The sequence below is a fragment of the Cephus cinctus genome, unplaced genomic scaffold (assembly GCF_000341935.2).
Source record: "Cephus cinctus unplaced genomic scaffold, Ccin1 Ccin1_scaffold0468, whole genome shotgun sequence".
Taxonomy (NCBI): domain Eukaryota; kingdom Metazoa; phylum Arthropoda; class Insecta; order Hymenoptera; family Cephidae; genus Cephus; species Cephus cinctus.
This window is the reverse complement of record NW_014333144.1, coordinates 62,416-82,365: the sequence shown is the minus strand read 5'-3', so window position 1 is coordinate 82,365 and position 19,950 is coordinate 62,416. Positions and strand designations below refer to the sequence as shown.

Sequence of the window (19,950 nt, the reverse complement as noted above, 5' to 3'; positions counted from 1 at the left end):
ACAATCATAATTTTATCGCTTTACGTTATTATTACTTGATATGTAGTCTCTTTGGTTCATTACAACATATTCTCCATTTAGTGGTATACTAATGAAAGCATTGTATAAAACTTCTTGATATGATCGAGATAACGTAACGATTCAATTCTTAACAAAGGATTAACGTCAGTCAGCGAAAGAGACAGCGAAGTGCTTCTCTTTAACAATCTATCTGCGAATGCTATTGCTTCAGTCGTGTCCCGCCGTGCCATAGGATCACGATACGAAGTTCGTCTCTCATCTTAATCCATCATGACGGATTTTTCAATTTTATTTCCACTTCTTTTCTTTGGTCTTCTTCAACATGTAAACGCTTTTCCAAGTGAAGCAGCCATCGCCAAAACTTTGCAAGGTACTCTAAAACCATAATAGACTTCAAAAAACACAAAATGGAACAAGTGTCCGGATGCTATAAGTTCAAATAATAGAACTAATACGATAGAATAATAGAAATTCTATCGAGTATTTTGATTATCAGTTGTAATGAACTTTTGTGTAGCTGATGAATATACTTATATTTATTTAAAACTGGTTACCATTCATTTATCTTTCGAAAAGTTAATTGCTAATAGTAATGCTTTTTACGAATTGATGTATAAACTATCTGTCCGCTACCTGGTGCATCCGAAGGTTTATTAATTGATAATCGATCGTAATTGTTACTGCCACAATATAATTCTTGCATGTTAATCAGGAATATAAGGAATTGTCAAAAAATTTGAAACATTTATATACCCATGTCGCTGCCATCGTATTGTTAATCAATTACGTATAATCTGATCGATTATGAATTTATTGTTATTTTTCTATAAAAAAATCTGTAGACCACCGTCTCAATCAATAGTATATTAAATTACAAAGATTTTTTCCACAGAAAAGTTATGACTTTTGTTTTAGATGACATAGCCGATATGCGAATGCATAAAATTGCCAAACCATCTATTGCAACACGAGCATCTTCATTCAATAATCTGGCGGATGAGACAGGTGAGAAAATGTAAATATTAAATATCATGTTTATTTGTGTAGTAGAGTAAATATCTAAATTAATCTGCTGTTGAATCTCTAATTATATCGTGCTGGTAGACATCACGTGTTTCTCCGACACAAAGAACACAATTACGAAACAGGATATAACATATAATATAACATGACATTAACATATAAGACGCAAGTCGGCTATTGAATCCAACTCAGAACAAATTATTCCATTTATATGTATATCTGTCCTTGTGCGTTGTAATTCCGTTAGTGAAGAATATTACTTTAAGAATTGCTTGACTTGGTATTATTTTGTGATACCGTCAGTAGTGTCAGTGAAACTTTATAACAGTCTCGGGGACTGGTTATTTGAATGACAAGTGATAGTTATTACATGTAACAATTAGAGACAAAGGAAGGCTACAGATAAGTAAACTCCAAGGAAGTATTGCATAACTTCTTTTGCACAATTGGTCAAGCATAACATAATAAATTCTCGTAACGTTTAAGTAAAGTCCTCTCAAATTATATAGGGAGAAAATGAGCGTGCAGAAAAATAACTGGTTGACATATTAAAGTTTCTTCATAAGGCATTACATTGATAGTATTGGAATCATTCTCAATATCTATAAATATTTCAAAACTAAATTACAAGATGTTTTTTGTATTAGATTAGGTCGTTGCAAAGTTTATGAGTCCGTGTTTAATAATTTGTTAAGATATATTGATTCCTCATTATCGTATCACTTATCAATATTTCTATCGACCGCCGTACGATTAATATCTCAGAAGGCCTCTTAAGGTCTGATACTTTACTTTGTGAGATCATTAAGTTAACCCTGACGAAAACATCTCTGATATAAAAGAAAAGAGCGCTAGACATAGTGATTAGAATTATTTACTTTACTGAAAATTTGTGTAGTACAATTCTAATATTGTATGAAAGAAATACATAATTGTAATCGTGATTATCCAATGAACATGTTCTACTATGACAGTAGAACATGGAAGTTACATATAACGTATCCTTTGTTATATGCAGGAAGTGCAACTGTTATACGTTATTTTGCAGTATAGTTATACATATAACAAAACTAACGTTTACATAGCATATTTATAACACTGTTTATATAACATTACTAATATGCAGGTATTGTTAACGTTATAAAGTGTAATCTCATTACGGTAACAAAATCAGCGTTTGTAACATGCTTATAACGATGTTGTATAACATTGGTGACAGGCAGTTACTCTATTTACGCTGTCACCAGTCGGATTCAAACTTGTAATCGTAGGAGTTTTCGAAGTGAGGAATGTGACTCTATCCGCTAGCCAACAGTTCAATTTGTGAATATTGTCCCGGATAAGAATTCTAATCGTCAATCTTTTTTTTATATATAATTATAGGAATAATATGTTTTGTAAAATTTCTTCAAAAATATAATCCAATTTAAAAGCTTTATTCGAGTTGCAACGATGAAACATATCGGAATTGAAAATCATGGCGTGATAAACTAATTGACAATGCATTTTGACTGTTTTATTTTCACACATTTGGTCCATCTAGCTTAAAATAAATCGATTGAAACCGATTTCAAATAGCCGGAAAGAATCAGATTTGTACATCGGAATTTTCTTATCAAATCTTATAGATATATATTATTGAGAATGAATCAGATTCGCATTAATTTTGATAAAAAATGTATTGTTTGATAATATGATTTGAGCAAAATCTATGCAGATTTTTGGATTTTATGACTTTTTGAATTAAAAAAAGGGCGTCGTCGTTTTAACTTCCGCAAAATTTTTGTTATATAGATAAATAGTTTCTCATACGTGCGGGTACGTTCAATGTTGTTTGGTATTGAATTTGGCCGAAATCGGCAATGGTGTTCGAATGTTACGTGTTTTTGAATTTTTTTAAAAAATCCAGTTTTTTCATTATTTTTCAATTTTCAGAAAGCTTCCTCTCCGTGGAAGCCATAATTGATCAACATACTTTCTCATAGAGGTAGCTTTGTGAAAAGTGAAAAGTAATGAAGAAGAAACGTGCAAAGTTCTACTTTGCATTCTTTTTTTTTTCATTATTGTTTTCCTGATCAATCTTATTTCTCGTTCTCATTCTCCTTCAGTATTTTACTATCATGTTTTGTTTCTTATTCTTTCGACTTTCTTGTTCCTTTTATACAGGGTGTCCCACAACACTCGTTGAAGCGCGAAGGGGGTGAAAGTGGAGGAAATAACGAATCGAAAATTCCTTTTCCATTTTTTTGATTCGACGCCTAATAATCGAGCTATTAACGATTTCGATGAACCAATCAAATATACGCTTTGACGAGACGCCTGGCCATGAGTAGTTCAAAGAGCGCCCGCCCCACTGCTGCTTCGTCCGTGAGCTTGGCTGCTGTGTGCGCGCGCACCAGCACTGCCGGTTGTACAGCTATAATACCTTCGGTGAAATCAAACTATGGCGGAATACATTTTTTGGCCACATTTAATTAGTTATTACGCACAATTACTTACTAAACTGGAAGAAATTTCAAATCGAAATTTCCTTTTCCATGTTATTCTCCGATGGTTATTTACCATATTTCAAATAAATGAAATCGTAAATTTAAAAATAAATTAAGCCATTCACTAAGCCAATAGTGTAACGTTTTTCGGTTGTGCAATTTCGTCGGCTCCTTAGGAGGGTGCGAACTGGGAAGTAGATAAGTGCTCGGGGCTGGCGATTTTGAGAACTTAGGCGACACAGGATTATTTAATAACATAAAATAACAAACGTTTATTAAATTATCGATAAAAGGTGCAACAGTCTTTATAATGTGTAAATAATAATCGTTACGAGTAATGTTTGCATTGTAGGAAATGATTGTCAGAAGTGCGTCTTATATTTGTTGTTGTCTATTCTTATATTGCTCTAACCTACCTTTGTGGAGCAGAGGATACGCCCATCTTAGCAAGGTAGCCCTAGTGGCACCATGCCAGACTATTGCCCATGGCACTATGTTTTGTGACGTCATGCTTCGATTTACGGTCATGAGGCAACTCTGGCTACCGATTCAGATAACGTTCTCACTTCCTGGTTCAATTCGAGTCGCCACCCTGCTCAGAAGCTACGCTCTCGGGTCGGTTTGTATAGTTACGCCAATGCTCTCGGAGGATTTGATATTGTTTAGTTGAGCTCGAGGTGAACGAATCAACCGTGGAGAGATAGTCTCGACGTACCGAGTTGCCTGGCAGAGGAGAGTTACCAGACAGAGATAATAACAAGAATATGGTGGGGTTATGGATAGGCACGGGTGAAGATGGGGCCAGGACCCGCGGTTGATACCAGTTCTACGCTCAGGATAAGTCAAAAAATAACAAAAAGAGAAGACAATATCAGCAGATTACATTAGGTACAAGAAATGTCTTATTTCCTCCCGATTGCCTCGGCTAGATGTGGTCGAGACAAAATGAATAAAAAAAATGCAGCAAAACCAACGATTTACTCTTTTCTTTTCATTGGTGTGACCTTGAATTCCAGATTTCTCAGAAATGAAACATTTTTATATGTTAGCACTTTGAGAAGTGGTCGATGACAGATTCGCTCTTAATATGTGGCTCACTGTTGTAGCCTCTGCCAATATATCTGTTATAAACGATTCCCATTATCGTATCAATTGGATGTGCAGCCTTATCGTTATGACTTCTTCTTGTAAATTCACCAACTGCCTCTTGATCAACTATTCGAAGATGTAGATGATCTATTCTGTTATAATAGGTGAAACTGCATTATCACCCCTCGACATGCCGAACTTTGGGGGTTGATTTTACCCTCTAAAACCATTTTTCCACTGATAAAAAAAATATGTGTCTCTCTCACGTGCGAGCGCGTGAATGAGACGCTCCTATACGCGCTAGAGGGACTCGGAGAGCCACCACTAGCAACGAGTGAGAGGGTCTTATAGGAAACCGACGCTAGGAGTGAGAGAGACGCTCTTATACGGGTCTCCTCCGACTCGTGAGATAAATGGTGTCCCGAGCGAGGGGAAAAGGCTTAGTGCTCTACGCTCCGGCTTGGCTTGTTTCTAGGATGCTGGCCGCCCCCATTCTCACTTCGCCACTGTTCCCCTATCTTCTCTCTGAGACGCTGTTAATGCCGTTTAGTGTACAAGCATAAAAGGCAAAATGGCGATGTATAGAGTTCAGGGAATCACCGAACGACGTGCACTCATAATCCTCGATCGAGGATAGGCGACTTCAAAACATAGTATGTTTTTCTCTTTTACAGAGCTGTTAAAAAAATTAGGACATTCTCATAACCCGTAACAATGCCCATCAATATCTAATTAATTAGAGTTCGTATGTAACATGTACAGAACTTTTATTTTAATAGATGGGGAGAAACTGTCGGCGTATACTATGGACTGTACATAGACATAGGAAAAATGGTCGGCTGAAAGAAAAAGATAGCGAAAAATTCGAGAACTAACCTACGTTACCTTCGGCCGTCCAACCTTCGTTCATGTATCTGCAAGCCAGGCGGGCGCCAGCCAATTCTTTTCTTCACTGGGAACTGACGAGCTGGTATGATCTGTGAGTTGGGGTGGGACAGGCCCAACTCCGCCAAAACGAGAGCTCTGAGAGAACCTATCAGAAAATGCGATAACGTAACGGATCCTGTCGATTTTTGGAGGACGCGTAAAATGGAGAAACGCAACCGTAGATGCTGATCTTTGGGGGCGTGTAAAATCAGCAAATGCAACTGGATGCACGAACGGGAGCGGACAGTTACGGAAATGCACGGCCGCTCAGTCAGGCTGCTAGTTTGAGGTCGAGAGGATCGGAGTAAGCGTCAGGCAAATAGTGCTGGATACCGAGAGCAACGGATTGAGAACGTAACAGAATAATTTGGAAGTATCAAATCGAAATCCCTTCACCAATTAATAAAGTGGGAGTCCTTATCGGAGTTGGTGCAGCTAATTCGTGAAGGCCGAGAACTGTATCCAGAGGACGCTTGGACGGGCACTGCACTAGGGAACAGCATTGCACCTCCGTAATACACTCAAAAAATCCATAACATTTTTTGGACATCGTGAGAGCAACGCGAGAGCTACACAAGCGAGAATTTCCTATACCGTAGCGAAACACAGCTAGAAAAACTGCCAACAGATAGCAGGGAAGCGCGAGCTAGCTTGTGACACCTCGGTCGGTTTCCCGAGACAGACTGCTTTGATAATAGTCAAATTCGAAAACTAATCATTCTGATTGGTCGAGATCCTTATAGCCGATAACTCTTCCTTTCCCTCGAGTCGCCCCTTTAAACCAAATCGAGAGCGTTCGTTAGCGATTCGGTACGTAATAACTGGAGATCTTCCACAGCCGCTTCCCCAGGGCGTCGGGTGACAGCTGGGCACCCCGTCCTTAACTCGAGTGAGGGGGCTCCTCCCCTGCCCTTAACCATATCAAAACCTTATCTCTGCACGCTTTATAGCCCTTTGCCTCTCTCTAGCGGTGCGTTGGTATTTCACCAGGGGTTCTGCCGGTAAATGTAATGATGCATGTTACCCGATGAAAAAGGGAAAATTATATGTATAATTAAATAATTATAAGCATAAAGAATCTGTACTGTTTGCTATTTATGCAGACATTGAGTGGATTTTAGAGCCGTTTACGGGCACATTCAACTTTTCAAACACGACGATTTTTCACAAAACAGATTTTACACAGCATATCATTTTATTTATAATGTAAAAGTAATGACTTTATCTCAAATTTTTTTATTTATTGTGGAAATGATTCCGTGTAACTGTTTATGAGTAAATTAAAGGAATTAGCCCACTTTATAGAACTTTGCCTGAAACATATCGTATCAATGGCGTCTTTAAATTTTAAACATAGCAATGAATGTTACTCGGCAAAGATTTTTCACATTTGCGAAAAACCATTTATACTTCAGGATGCCCAGCATCGTGGTCATTGCCATTTCACAGGCTAGTCTTGTGGTGTACACATGAGGCGTGTAATTTGAACTACAAGAACTCACATAACGTTCCTATTGTGTTTCATAACTTACCAGATTCTGATTCACACTTCTTGATCAGAGCTTTGACTATATCTTTCGAGGGCACAGTGGACATGGTATGTACCAGTAAATAATGAGCGGTATACGTCTTTCATGAAGAGCGTGAAAGATACGATTGTAAAGTTTCAATTTATTGATTCGTTTAGGTTTAGGTTGAGTAGCATTTAAGAATTAGCATCCTATTTAAAAGATTCAAAGAAATAATTATACGTAAGTATTGTAATTGGGAGAACATCTAAATTGTATTGTTGAATATCCTTACCGTATAGCGGAATGTATCTATTGGTGTTCACTGCCATGTTTATAATTTCAAGTAATGACCAGTCTGATGACTTCCCTTGGAAGTCGACTATTTTAGTTTGCAATTTTTCCGTCACATTATTATTTTATTTTCAAGTTTCCATGTTTTTTGTAACGTATTTTGCACTTCGTCGCGATAAATTTCCTTGAATCTTCCAAGAAATGCTTCAAGGCCTTGTGCTGTAAGTTGGTTATTACTCCAGTTCTCATTTTACCCTTGAATGCTAATTCCAAGTATTCCCTATGTATATTGTCACTCCTTCTCTCTTTTGCTGTTCATTGACTTTTCTTTTGATGTTATTGTTCAAATTTCATTGCAAAATTTCTGAAATCGGTGATTCCTATGACGTCAATCCTTGAAATTATGGGGGAGGATCCACGACATTGATTTAACATGTACGCGAACTTTTGGAGGCTGTCAAATGTCGATAAATGTCCGTTACAGGAATCCTGTTCTAGAATTCTCTAATTTGTACTACTTCATGATCTTGACATACCTGAGCAGATCTGCATCGGGTAACGTGGTAGTTTCACTTAAAGTTTTTTTTTACTTTAAATGAATGCAATGAAATGAATGTGTTTTTTATAGGGTTGAGTACAGTCCTTTAACAAATGCGATGATTTCCATCGTCTTCTTGTACCGTTGACTTTCCTCCAGCCGCTCTTTAACTGCGTTCGCATTATGCATCTTCAGCTTTACCTACAATACCACCAGCCAATGTTGTAGCGGCACTGAGACCTGCAAACACGGACAAGAAATAGCAGAAAACCTTCAACTTTGAATAGTACGGGTAGAACGTGCGATCTGCGCACGCTGCACTTTCTACTTGTTCGTTTCAAGGTAGCTTGTGTGCCCTTAAAAACGGATTGATAGCTACTCGTGCATAATTATAATATAACTTTATCAGCGTTATAACCTGGTCTGCTGCCTTTGTATGTTCTAGGTTTTTTTATTCTTCGAGTATGGGAAACGCCATTTCAACAGACGATATAATAACAGTATAATAGTGCCCTGTGTAGGATATGATAGGACTTTCAATAAGGAACGAGCTGGAGATTTCAGATAACAGAATAACTTTTAATAAGTTTACAAAAAATACAAAAGAGATCTTAACGTCAGACAGATAATCTCATATGTCAGCGGTCAAACGGCTACTCCCGATTGTTTCTTCTTCACCTATCGGTCGTATTGCTACTAAGGGCGGCTCGCTCGAGGGCCCGATGTGGCACATCACAAGGTTCCAGGTAAAAATGTAATAGGGCATTCCTCATATATAGTCGTCCCAGATGAGGGCGGAAGAGGGCTTCCAGAACTGTGGAGCTACTATTATTTTTTAGTCAGACATTGATCAAGAGCTATTGAGAATATTATAGTTACGGTCTATACATACCTTTTCTTAGGACAGCGTAATTAGGAAACCTTGCTCAAGAAGCCATATTTCCTCATTCAGGCTAGGATAATGTTAACTCTTATGGCCCTGATCAGGTTTCAATAAGATATCTATATTTGTATAGAGGGCGCACTAATCGTCCTACGTTCCTACCGTTATAGTATATGATGCACTAAATTATAGTCAGACTGCATCGTTAGATGGACTATGTATTTTTTGCGTGTGTCGATCATTAGTCGTGAAAGATGGATCGTGAAAAGGTAATGAATTAAAACGCAAGTTGAAATGCGAAAATATCAAAAACTATAAAGTATAATATGTGAAGCAGATAAATTGTAATTATAAATGTAAGGACTATGAAACTATTGGTTAAGTAAAAATATGCAATTTATGTTTGATAGACTGAAGATCCTATTAAGTCCGGCCATTTGTGCAATGACAAATCTCTTAAATCATTTCCTGTCGAACTTTGCTCAAGCAAATAAGGAAGTAAATAATTTAGTACAGTCAGAAAAAGTATCAATAGCGATGTAAGTGAGAGAAAATCTAAATTTTCATCTGCCAGTGAACATTTAACTAGACAAATTAGTAAGAGTGCAAGTTCCGAAAGTTATGTGGGAAATGAAGTAAGATTGTTGGCAATAAAATACAATATTTTCATGCCTACACGGAGAGAATTTTTAGTTAATTTTTCTTACGAAATTCACGATAAAATTTATCGAAAAAAAACCAGTAATCATGAGACATCGTTACCATTTCATTACTCATTGCTTATAACACACGATATTTTGAATGACTAAAAGTAAGTTTTGGAGTGCACACGGTAAATATTGTGCACACGGTATAACATAATCGGCTCAATGTACAATTTTCTGCTGTTTTACAAAACAAAAATTTGATTGACATAACCAAATACTGTTGAAGTTTTTTACACCATTGCAAAAGGTTGTAACGTATTTTCTTAACTGGACACTGGTAGCGAAAATACGAGAGGACTAACCAGCATCACCTTCGGCCATGCATCCGCATGCCAGGCGGCCGCTAGTCAATTTTTTTTCACTGGGTACTGACAAGCCGGTATGACCTGGGAATTGAGGTGGAAAAGTCTCAGCTCCGTCATACCGAGAGCTCTAACGGAACCTATCAGAAATAGGTATCCTGTCGATTTTTGGGGATGCGTAAAATCGAGAAACGCAACCGCAAGTGCTGGGGGCTTATTACGGTTCTCGAAGGAATGTACTCGCTTTTCGCATATTCATATCACGCGAATTTAGTCCCGAATTACGGTTTTATCAAGTGCAGATGTGAAATAACTAGGCACTTCCAGGCTGGTGATCGCATGTTTTCACAAAGGTTACTTGACGTTGCTGTCTTTTATAACAAAATTTCATTCCATAAATAATCTTTTATACATTTTTGAGAAATTAGAGCATATTTGTTATATCTGTATATTTTATTTTTTATTGCAAATGTACACTTTAGGAAAATATAAATAGTGGTATCTAACTATAAAATCTGCGTAATTCGTTTTCCATTATACTAAATGGGTTCGAGGCATCGCGCAGAGTTCGTCGAATTTTGAGTATTATACTTTATCGATTTCGCAAATACATTAAGATCACTATATTATTGATTGTGGAAAATATCATTTTTTCCGATAACTTGTTGATTTGCTATTCACTTTGATGTTGACTATTTTTCGGGCACATCACGCTTACATATGCGCACGATGGTTTTCGACTTGAAATTTCGTGTCGAGTCAACTCACGCGACCATTCTCGTCTTTTTACAAGTTGAAAACGATCATAATTTAGTCAGTTATTCACTGTCTTCATTTTCACCTAATCTAAAAATCGTAATAAGGCCCCTTGATCTTTAGGGTCGCGTGACATCAACGAACGCAACTGGATGCACAAACGAGAAGCGAACGGTTACGGTAATGCATGGTCGCTCAGGCTGCTAGGTTAAAGTAGAGAGGGCGAAGTAAGTGTAAATATTGCCGGAAACAAAATTACAGATACAATTTATTGGCAGATTATACGGTAAAAATCTTAGATATCTTTAGAAAAACATATCAAAAGTTATAACGTTTTTCGTAGTTTACTACAAAGCTATGGACAGTAGTGCATTTCACGGTACAATTGAATGTAGCGCACAAGATAATTTGGCTGTTTTAGATGATTTTTTAAATTCAATAAGGTAAAATGTATAGTTTTACACTACATAATTTCAATTTTTAAAATTTTTACCGTATACTTCAGTAAAAGCTGATGTGAAAACAGAGCCGATAAAGTTTGCCTAATATAATACTCATGTGAAATGTGTTAGAAATTGAATGAGACGCTAGTCTGCTTCTCGATGGATACCCGATTAAATATTAGAGAAATTTTATCGAACTATAAATTCTGCCCTATTTATATTGTTACCCGGGAACTTATTTTTAACACTGGCGCTACAATACGGCCAATTTGATTGGAATCCGTCTCGCATTAACTCCTAATGCTAGGGTTCAAAGATTAAAATTTATTTACAGTGCAGTACAAAACCTCATACATATGCGTACTGAGATCTATTAGGGTTTGCTCGGATTTATAGTGCACCATGGTCTCAGGTTATCGGTTTCCCATAATACGTAGTAAGGTTTTTAGGTGTTTTTAAATCCTTTTACGTCGCCCACAACGTACATACGGCTTCGACGTTTCTTAGCGATTACATATGGCCCTTTGAATTTAGGAATGATCTTTTTCAGACACCAGGCGTCGGGTCGAAGTTTCGTAACATGACAAATTCACCGACCTTGTAATCGTGAGCTTTATTCTTTTTCCTTGTGACGTATTTCTTTTTCTGGCGTATCCTATAAATATTTTAGTAAAAATCATCGTCCGCCCTCAAAATTTTGAAATTCAAAAACAAGAAAAGTTCAAATGTCGGGCATCAGGTGCGGCTTCCCCGCATCAATGTTCCGTCCTATGGCCACTTTCTCCAAATCTCACCGGCTATTCACCCTCAGCTCGCTGAAAATGACAGAGGGAAATATCAGGGCGACGAGAAAGAATTTCGAAGTCGTTGAATAGGTGTGCAAAATAATTATACATTAAGTAGGATGTCGTTCCGTTTATTACATTCAAATAAACGAAGGGTTCTACAATACAAATCCTGTCGCATACAGTGTTCTTCCTAACGGCGACTCGCAGTGCAATTCACGATCCTAACAGGTCTCGTTGGAGAAGAATCTCTTCCTTTCGGGGAGTTTCCCAGTTTCGGGTACCTCTTCTCGTGAGAACTTCTCTAAATAAGACTGTCCTTGCGGTTAGGTACTGAACCTGGTTGTCTTATAATTCCCTTAAAATCCAAAAGTGCGGTGATTTTAACTCTCCTGCCCCCTCCCATAGTGCCGCGTCCTGGCGTTAGGCACCCATTGGACACTGACAAGGATATCGTTTTCAGTGTTATTATTCATTGAAGAATAATACATCTCGATATGAACAAAATCGCAAGGGGATATTGAAAACGGTTTTCTTATCAGTGTTCCACACACTCGACCACACATTCGCACTGTACCCCATAATTCATAATTTTTGGAGCCGTCTCTTTCTACGAGAAATCTCTATAATCGCGTTCCGCAATTATTTTAAGGCTCCGCTATCACCCGAGCTCGGGAGGACATCTACACTCTCACGGTAATCGACAGACCACCCGCGGCCGATTAAAATTCATCTTCGAAAAGTTAGCCCCCCCACTTTGACTTTTGACTTTTTTTTTGTACCAATCGATTGGTGGTCATTTGGTGGTATTTAGCCAGTATTAAAGAAGAACCGGTTTTTTGGAGCCGATAAATTAAAAAATCGATATTTCGAAAATTCTTCATATCATATTGAAACAAAAAAAGACATGTCATTTTGTTTCCCCTCAAGAACAAGGGAAACAATTTTTAGGAAAATTAAAAATTTAATTTTAAATCTGACGTGGAATGACCCATTTGTTGTCACCATGCAGGGTTGAAATAGCGTTATCCAATCAAGTTAACTTATTCTGCTCAAATCTCAATCAAATCTTATTTCTAATTAGTTAACTCTATTTCAACCCTACACGGTAGAAACATATGCATAGTTGTATGTAAATACATATGGAGTTATATCTCATCCTATTAAATGCAGGTAAAGAAAGAGACCATGATATTCGTAAATATTGGGGGTACGTTCCGAAATTCACTGTCAGTACTACAAATATCGTCGTGGTGTCTATTTACCTATACGCAATAGAGTGAGACACTAACATGTTCGCAATACTGGCAGTGAATTTCGGAACGTACCTTGAAAGATGTCTCAATGGGATATTATCCGTAAACGTTTCTATTTTTTTCAGGTTTTAAATTTCAGGCAAGCTACCCAGCTCATATTTTTCTCAGGTTCTAACTTTCAGGCTAGCTACTTGGCCTGTCTCTTTTCGTTTGACTAGTGTATCCAAGTTCTACGGTCTGTTTCTGCAAGTGTTTTTACGTGCTCCAATTTACTATAGATGCATATATCCATTTATTGAATACGTCTGAATGAAATACAAAATGCTCTCAGGACTCTCGGCTTATTTTCGAACATATCTATAGTTTTCGTCATTCTGCTGGTGGACTGAACTATTTTTAATAATGCATGTGTTCGTCTCATTCATTTTTTCATCAAAGAAAGAATAAGGCCTCATGTACAATGGAACATAGTTTGTAGACATTTGTCATACGTCTGTATTAGAAGCCAATCAGAATTATTGTTTCTGAATTAAAAGCACTATACATGTCTATGGACAGCAAGCCATTCTAGCAGCATTGAGAGAACGTTTCGAAATTCACCACAAGCACTGCGAGCATGATTGTGTCTTATTCTTTACCCTAGTTAATACCAAATGTATTATGGATCATCTCTCTCATTTTATTTCCGTAAGATGCAGTCAAGCTAATTGATCTTAATACTTCCTATGTAAACATAGATACAAGTCAGCAGCTTTCAAGGTACGTTCCGAAATTCACTACCAGTATTGCGAACATGTTAGTGTCTCACTCTATTGCGTATAGGTAAAAAGGGACCACGACAATATTTGTAGTACTGACAGTGAATTTCGGAATGTACCCCCAATATTTACAAATATCATGGTGTCTTTCTTTACCTGTATTCAATAGGATAAGATATAACTCGATATGTACATACAACTATGCATATGTTTCTACCGTGTAGGGTTGAAATAGAGTTAACAAATTAGAAATGAGACTTGAGCAGAATAAGCTAATTTGATTGGTTAACTCTATTTCAACCCTGTATGGTGGAAACATATGCATTGATTACATTTAAACGACGGTCTTAATCCGGTTAGTTAATACTGGCCAAAAACCACCAAACGACCACCAGTCAATTAATAAAAAGAAACATGTCAAAAGTCGAAGTAGGAGGGGGGCTATCTTAATGCTAAAAAATTGTTATAAATTTTAAAAGTAAACCGAAAACCACCAAACGTTCTGAATGGACTATCAAATATCACCAAACGACCACCAATCGATTGGTAAAAACAAAAATGTCAAAAGTCAAAATGGGGGGCTAACTTGGCGGAGGTTTAAAGTTCCTGGGGTACGGATAGTGCGTCCCGGATACTGGGCACCTCTTCCGTGTTGGTTCTCAACCCAAGGGTACTGTGCCTCCGGTGCCGATTCACTATTTTTTCCCGATCTTGAAAGTATTTAATCTTTTCCGTGGCGCTCTCTTGAATTTCTTTCAAATTCTTGTACTTTCTAATAAGCAAGGTAATCCAGGTGTCCCTCTCCAATTTTGATGAAACTCAAGTATGTTGTAGAACACGCAAAACTAAGCGAAAAATACTTTTGTTGAAATGAAAGAAATTGGATCAAATGAATCCCTAAAGTCGGCTACTCCCAGTGCGATTTTTGCAGTTTCACATATTTACAGTTGCGATATTTAAATGAAACGAATTGGAGGTTAATACTTATGACAGATAATGAAAAATGAATTTTGTTCGGTTATGATGTGGTTGGTACGTAGGCCGTAGTGGCTAGCGAGGCCTTTAAATTTGATAACGAAAATTTAGAAGTAACCAAAAGAAAAGGAACGACCAGAAGTAACGTGAATAAACTTTGAGTGAATTCCGGGCGGTAAGAATACACTCAATAGTGGATTCACTGCTCGTTTAAGGTGTTGAAATACGCCTTGCTATTCCAACATGAGGAGATATTCCCTGAAATGCTTATGTATGGGTAACAGATATTTAAGACGCGAGTAAATGTGAATTTGCGATATATTGTTACAAATAATTCAGTGATTTTCACTTAATTGCTGTTGTTTACAGTATTTCAGTTATGAGAAATTCGGGATAGAGATCGTGCTATTAAATTACAAAACCTGACTATATGTGAAGTTAAGGCGAAAAGCAATTTTGTGGAACAGAAAATTATCTAGTACGTACGTTACTTGATTTGGAAAGATTAGTCTTTGCAGCTCAATTTTGCCCGGTAACCGATCCAGCTTGTTCCCTAGGGTATGTAATATAATAACGAATCCGTACCTAGGCCAGATTGCGAATATTACACCGGATCTAATACTCGGTTAGAGCCACGAGTGACGATGTGCAGTCCGATCTTTTGCGCATGAAGTTAAATGATTTTCTGAGCATCAGTACCATGATTTTGACTACTTATACATATAGTCAACTAAGGAGCTGGATAGGTGACACGGGCAGTGCACTGGGTCATGTGCTGAGTCTGCAATTCTATTGACTGTTGGCTATGTTATCCTGTTTCGGAAATGATAACAGATATACATAAAAGGGTAAATTCCAAAAAATTTATAGTGGTTGAAAGTTGCAAAATTTGTATAACAAAAAAACTGTCGAACCGATTTTAATGAAACTAATTGCATTTGAAAGAGTTAATAAAGTAGGAGATACGGGTCTGCGCTTTTCGAAAAAATCAAGGGTTGAACCACCCCTATATAGGTGCAACTAATGTCTCATTGAAACGGCATTACGCTACTTGAACTTGCCATTTTAATCATTGCAAAGCTCCTTTCATGTGTCAATTGAGAAGTTTAATCGTTTCAATAATGTCCGGTTACATGTCTTACAAAATCCAACCCTTCGTTTCCTGACTCCCTTTTGGCGGGGTTCCTTATATTCTCATAAAGTCTTGCGAATTCTTGTATCCCAAGGGTTTTGACGATGCCTGAAATCAATTTTGGACTTTACATTTTGAAATTCACAATGCCAGATAATGCAAAAATGGAACTAACAAGGAAGGTCACCTTACTGTACCCCCGCAACCTGGGTTGAAAAAATGATATTTTGTAGTTCACATCAAAGTATAAATCCTCACACAAAATGGGGTACACACTTGCATATTTAAGGGGTGAAATTAATTCCTGAAAATCGGTGGTTTTTTCGTTTTTCGCTGATGTCTTCGAAACTAAAATAGATACGGCAAAAGTTTAAATAGCAAAGTTATTCATTTTTCAGTGCTCTGCAATAATACGTAGATGAAAATTATATAGAAATTGTTTATTTATTTTATTTTCATAAAAAAACGTCTTTTTTAATACATTTTCCTCTATTTTAAACTCATAATAAAGTTAATTGTTTCGACTCAAAATTCAATGATATCAATCTACATTCGTTTTTTCCGTCTCAAGAACTCATTAAACTGGAGAGTTATTTTTTCCAAATGCAAAACAGTGGCTAACCGAAATCTATTTTCCAAATATTGGCAACAACAGTGCCCTCTTAATCGACTCCTGGAGTGGACACTGTCCAGAAGTAGTTAATCCCCCAAAAAAACACTTACGTGTAAAAAACTACGCCAAGTACAGGAGTGCTGTGTATTCCTCTAATAAAAAGTATTGATATCAGATTATTGAGGCCAAGTACATAAGTGACTACATGTTTGCCTATTATATGATCTAGCACTGGCCCATCGTTTTAATTGTATTTTCAAAATTTCTTATAACGTTTTGACTACTGTTTTACATTACTACTGCTTCCTGTAGTTGATTATGATTTAATGGTCATTTAATAATTAATAAAACTTTAGGTGATTCATTATCGAGTACTACTTGGCGGGTCCGTGCATTTATTTGCGTTCATTATGCCAGTCATCAAACTCAAAACCAATGTCAACTTTCTATATACAGCTTATTAACAATAACTCGTAAAAAATAATCACGGTAAAAGCTTAATAACGAACATATAGTTTTAGAATACTATTAGTACGTTCAAAGTAAGTACTTTGGAATTCCTGGCACTGATCCGCCAAGTAGTACTCTATAAGGAATCAGCTAAAGTTTTATTAATTATTAAATAACCATTAAATCATAATCAACTACGGAAAGTAGTAGTAATATAAAAGAGTAGTGAAAACGTTATAGGAAATTTTGAAAATATAATTAAAATGATGGGCACGGACCCGCCAAGTAGTACTCGATAAGGAATCACCTAAAGTTTTATTAATTATTAAAAGACCATTAAATCATAATCAACTTCGGGAAGCAGTAGTAATATAAAAGAGTAGTGAAAATGTTATAAGAAATTTTGAAATTACAATTAACCCCCAGAGGCCACACCTCTTTCCAATGACGTAGAGACCACACGGGTGCAAATATGGTTTTTACTTTTTTAAATCGTAATTCCTTCTCTCTGGCTTAATCTTTTTTGATCGATAACGGTATAAATATGGAGTAGAATTTCCCTAGGAATTTGAATATTTCATTCGCAAAAGCGTAAAAATACATTATCACACAGATAAATAGGTTTTTTCAAAAAAGAAAAATGTTAAATTCGTTTTTTACGAAAAAGTTTGTATTTTATTTTTTAAGAGATACGTCAAAGACCCTTTTGGGAAAATAAAGGTAAAGACTTGTACTGAAGTGGGAAAAAAATCGTTTATTCAATAAATTATAAATAACTATTTTTAACAGGGGCTTGAAATAATGGTAATTTCGCAACTATGAAATATACTGTAGAATACAAAAAAATACTTTATTTTGAAAATGTCGCTTATAATATTCATATTTATTGTTTATATTATTAGTATTAAATTAAAAATATATATTAATTAATGTTATTAACGCAATTAACACATAATCCTGCTCGATGCTTGTCGCACATGCGCCAAAAGCAGGAGACGCACTTCATTCGCGTGCGAGTTGCCTGCTGACTTGAGGTACAGTCAAATTTTAGGTTAGGTACATCGATCATATTAAAATTTTATCATAGCGAGTAAGAGTACTTACGTATTGGACGACAGCAAATGAAAATATGCTTTTTATCGCGAAAACTCCAAAAAAAATGGCACCTTTCTTCTAACGCCGAAGCCACAGCGGTGCAAATGTGCACCTCGCCTACTTTTCGCTGCTGAATACACAATGGCTGTATGGCGATTGACGCCAAGCTGCTGCTCTACAGTTACACTAGCGTATAGACATAATTATCGTATAGGGTAGAAGACTCCACTGTACGTGTCCTACGAGAGAGGGGCATTTGAAATTTTTTGCCTGCACGATTTGCACCCGTGTGGCCCCTGGGGGGGTCAACTTGATAGGCCAGTGCTAGATCATGTAATAGGCAAACATGTAGCGACTTATGTACTTGGCCTCCATAATCTGATATCAATACTTTTTATTAGAGGAATACACAGCACTCCTGTACTTGGCGTAGTTTTCTACACGTTAGTGATTTTTGGGGGATATCACAAGTTTTTGTTGCTCAACGGGACACAGAAGCTCTAATCACTGAAATCTATATTGTCACAGATATAAATTGTAAATGCATTATGATGTCGCTAATCAGAAACATATATTGCGTCGTCGAAAATGTTTAGTGGCATATAAATATAATTTATAAGTCCCTTTTTTTTAGAAATGCATAAAGATATATACAAATTTTAAAAGGAAATATAATCTTCAGTGCATATAAGCTTCGTTAATAATGTCCAGCTTGTTGAAGCCGTGTGGTAAACGTAAGATAGGAGAGTGTGCTGGATTATTTACCGACCTCAGGCCGTGCGAACAACAGAGAGGATACTATAGTTTGAGCGAAGCGCCAAAGCGTCGCTCGTTGCACACTTTTCTGGACACTCTAGACTTCTACGTCCGACATCTAGATACAAGAAACTACAGCAACAGAGAGGATACTATTGTTTGAGCGAAGCGCCAAAGCGTCGCTCGTTGCACACTTTTCTGGACACTCTAGACTTCTACGTCCGACATCTAGATACAAGAAACTACAGAGCGCAATACCTGGACACCCTGGACTAGCATATCTAACACGTAGATACATGAAACTACGGAGCGAAACACCTGGACACCCTGAACTTCCACATCTGACACCTAGATGCAGGAAACTACGGAGCGGAACACCTGGACACCCTGAACTTCCACATCTGACACCTAGATGCAGGAAACTACGGAGCGGAACACCTGGACACCCTGAACTTCCACATCTGACACCTAGATGCAGGAAACTACGGAGCGGAACACCTGGACACCCTGAACTTCCACATCTGACACCTAGATGCAGGAAACTACGGAGCGGAACACCTGGACACCCTGAACTTCCACATCTGACACCTAGATGCAGGAAACTACGGAGCGGAACACCTGGACACCCTGAACTTCCACATCTGACACCTAGATGCAGGAAACTACGGAGCGGAACACCTGGAAATCCTATATCTCTAAAAACTATCACCTAAAATACGAGGAACTATGTCCACGCACACACATACGTACACGAATACACACGCGCTCCAAATGAAACATTTAATAATTCTATACTATTGTGAAAGCAGCCTTATGTCAACTGGAAATTCGGTGTGAACGGTAGCTTCACGTACAAAGTGTATTTGATTGTGTTGTGTATTCGTAAATTACCAACACCATCCAGAGTACAAATAGGTAAAGAAGGCAAAGCAGTCAGCGCCATCTGTCGTGTAAAAAAGTAGATGGACGTGCGAAGACGAGGACGACGACGACGGAACTGAAATAAAACCATCTCGCTCGCCATCTCAATATGCCCTGATCTCATACAGTAATCGTATTGAACGTGGTGGCAATCAATTCAAAACCCTAAATTCCTATAGTGAATGTATCAATAACTTTTCCTCATATATAGCGGTTCATAAGATATTTC

The 19,950-nt window shown here is 37.3% G+C and overlaps 1 protein-coding gene and 1 long non-coding RNA gene across 2 annotated transcripts in view; one reads left to right on the top strand and one right to left on the bottom strand.

Moving 5' to 3' along the window:
- Positions 1–936: 936 nt before the first annotated feature.
- The window catches only part of LOC112493610 (membrane-bound alkaline phosphatase-like), a 39,371-nt gene continuing 20,357 nt past the window's right edge, over positions 937–19,950 (top strand). The window contains exon 1 of the mRNA XM_025085364.1: positions 937–1,036. The gene's annotated coding sequence lies outside the window, so the exon portion shown is untranslated. The remainder of the gene's footprint in view (positions 1,037–19,950) is intronic.
- Positions 6,625–9,735, bottom strand: LOC112494403. The gene is made up of 2 exons (XR_003059790.1): positions 7,353–9,735; positions 6,625–7,269 (listed from the first exon to the last, which is right to left on the bottom strand). It is a non-coding gene; the product is annotated as an uncharacterized LOC112494403 (long non-coding RNA).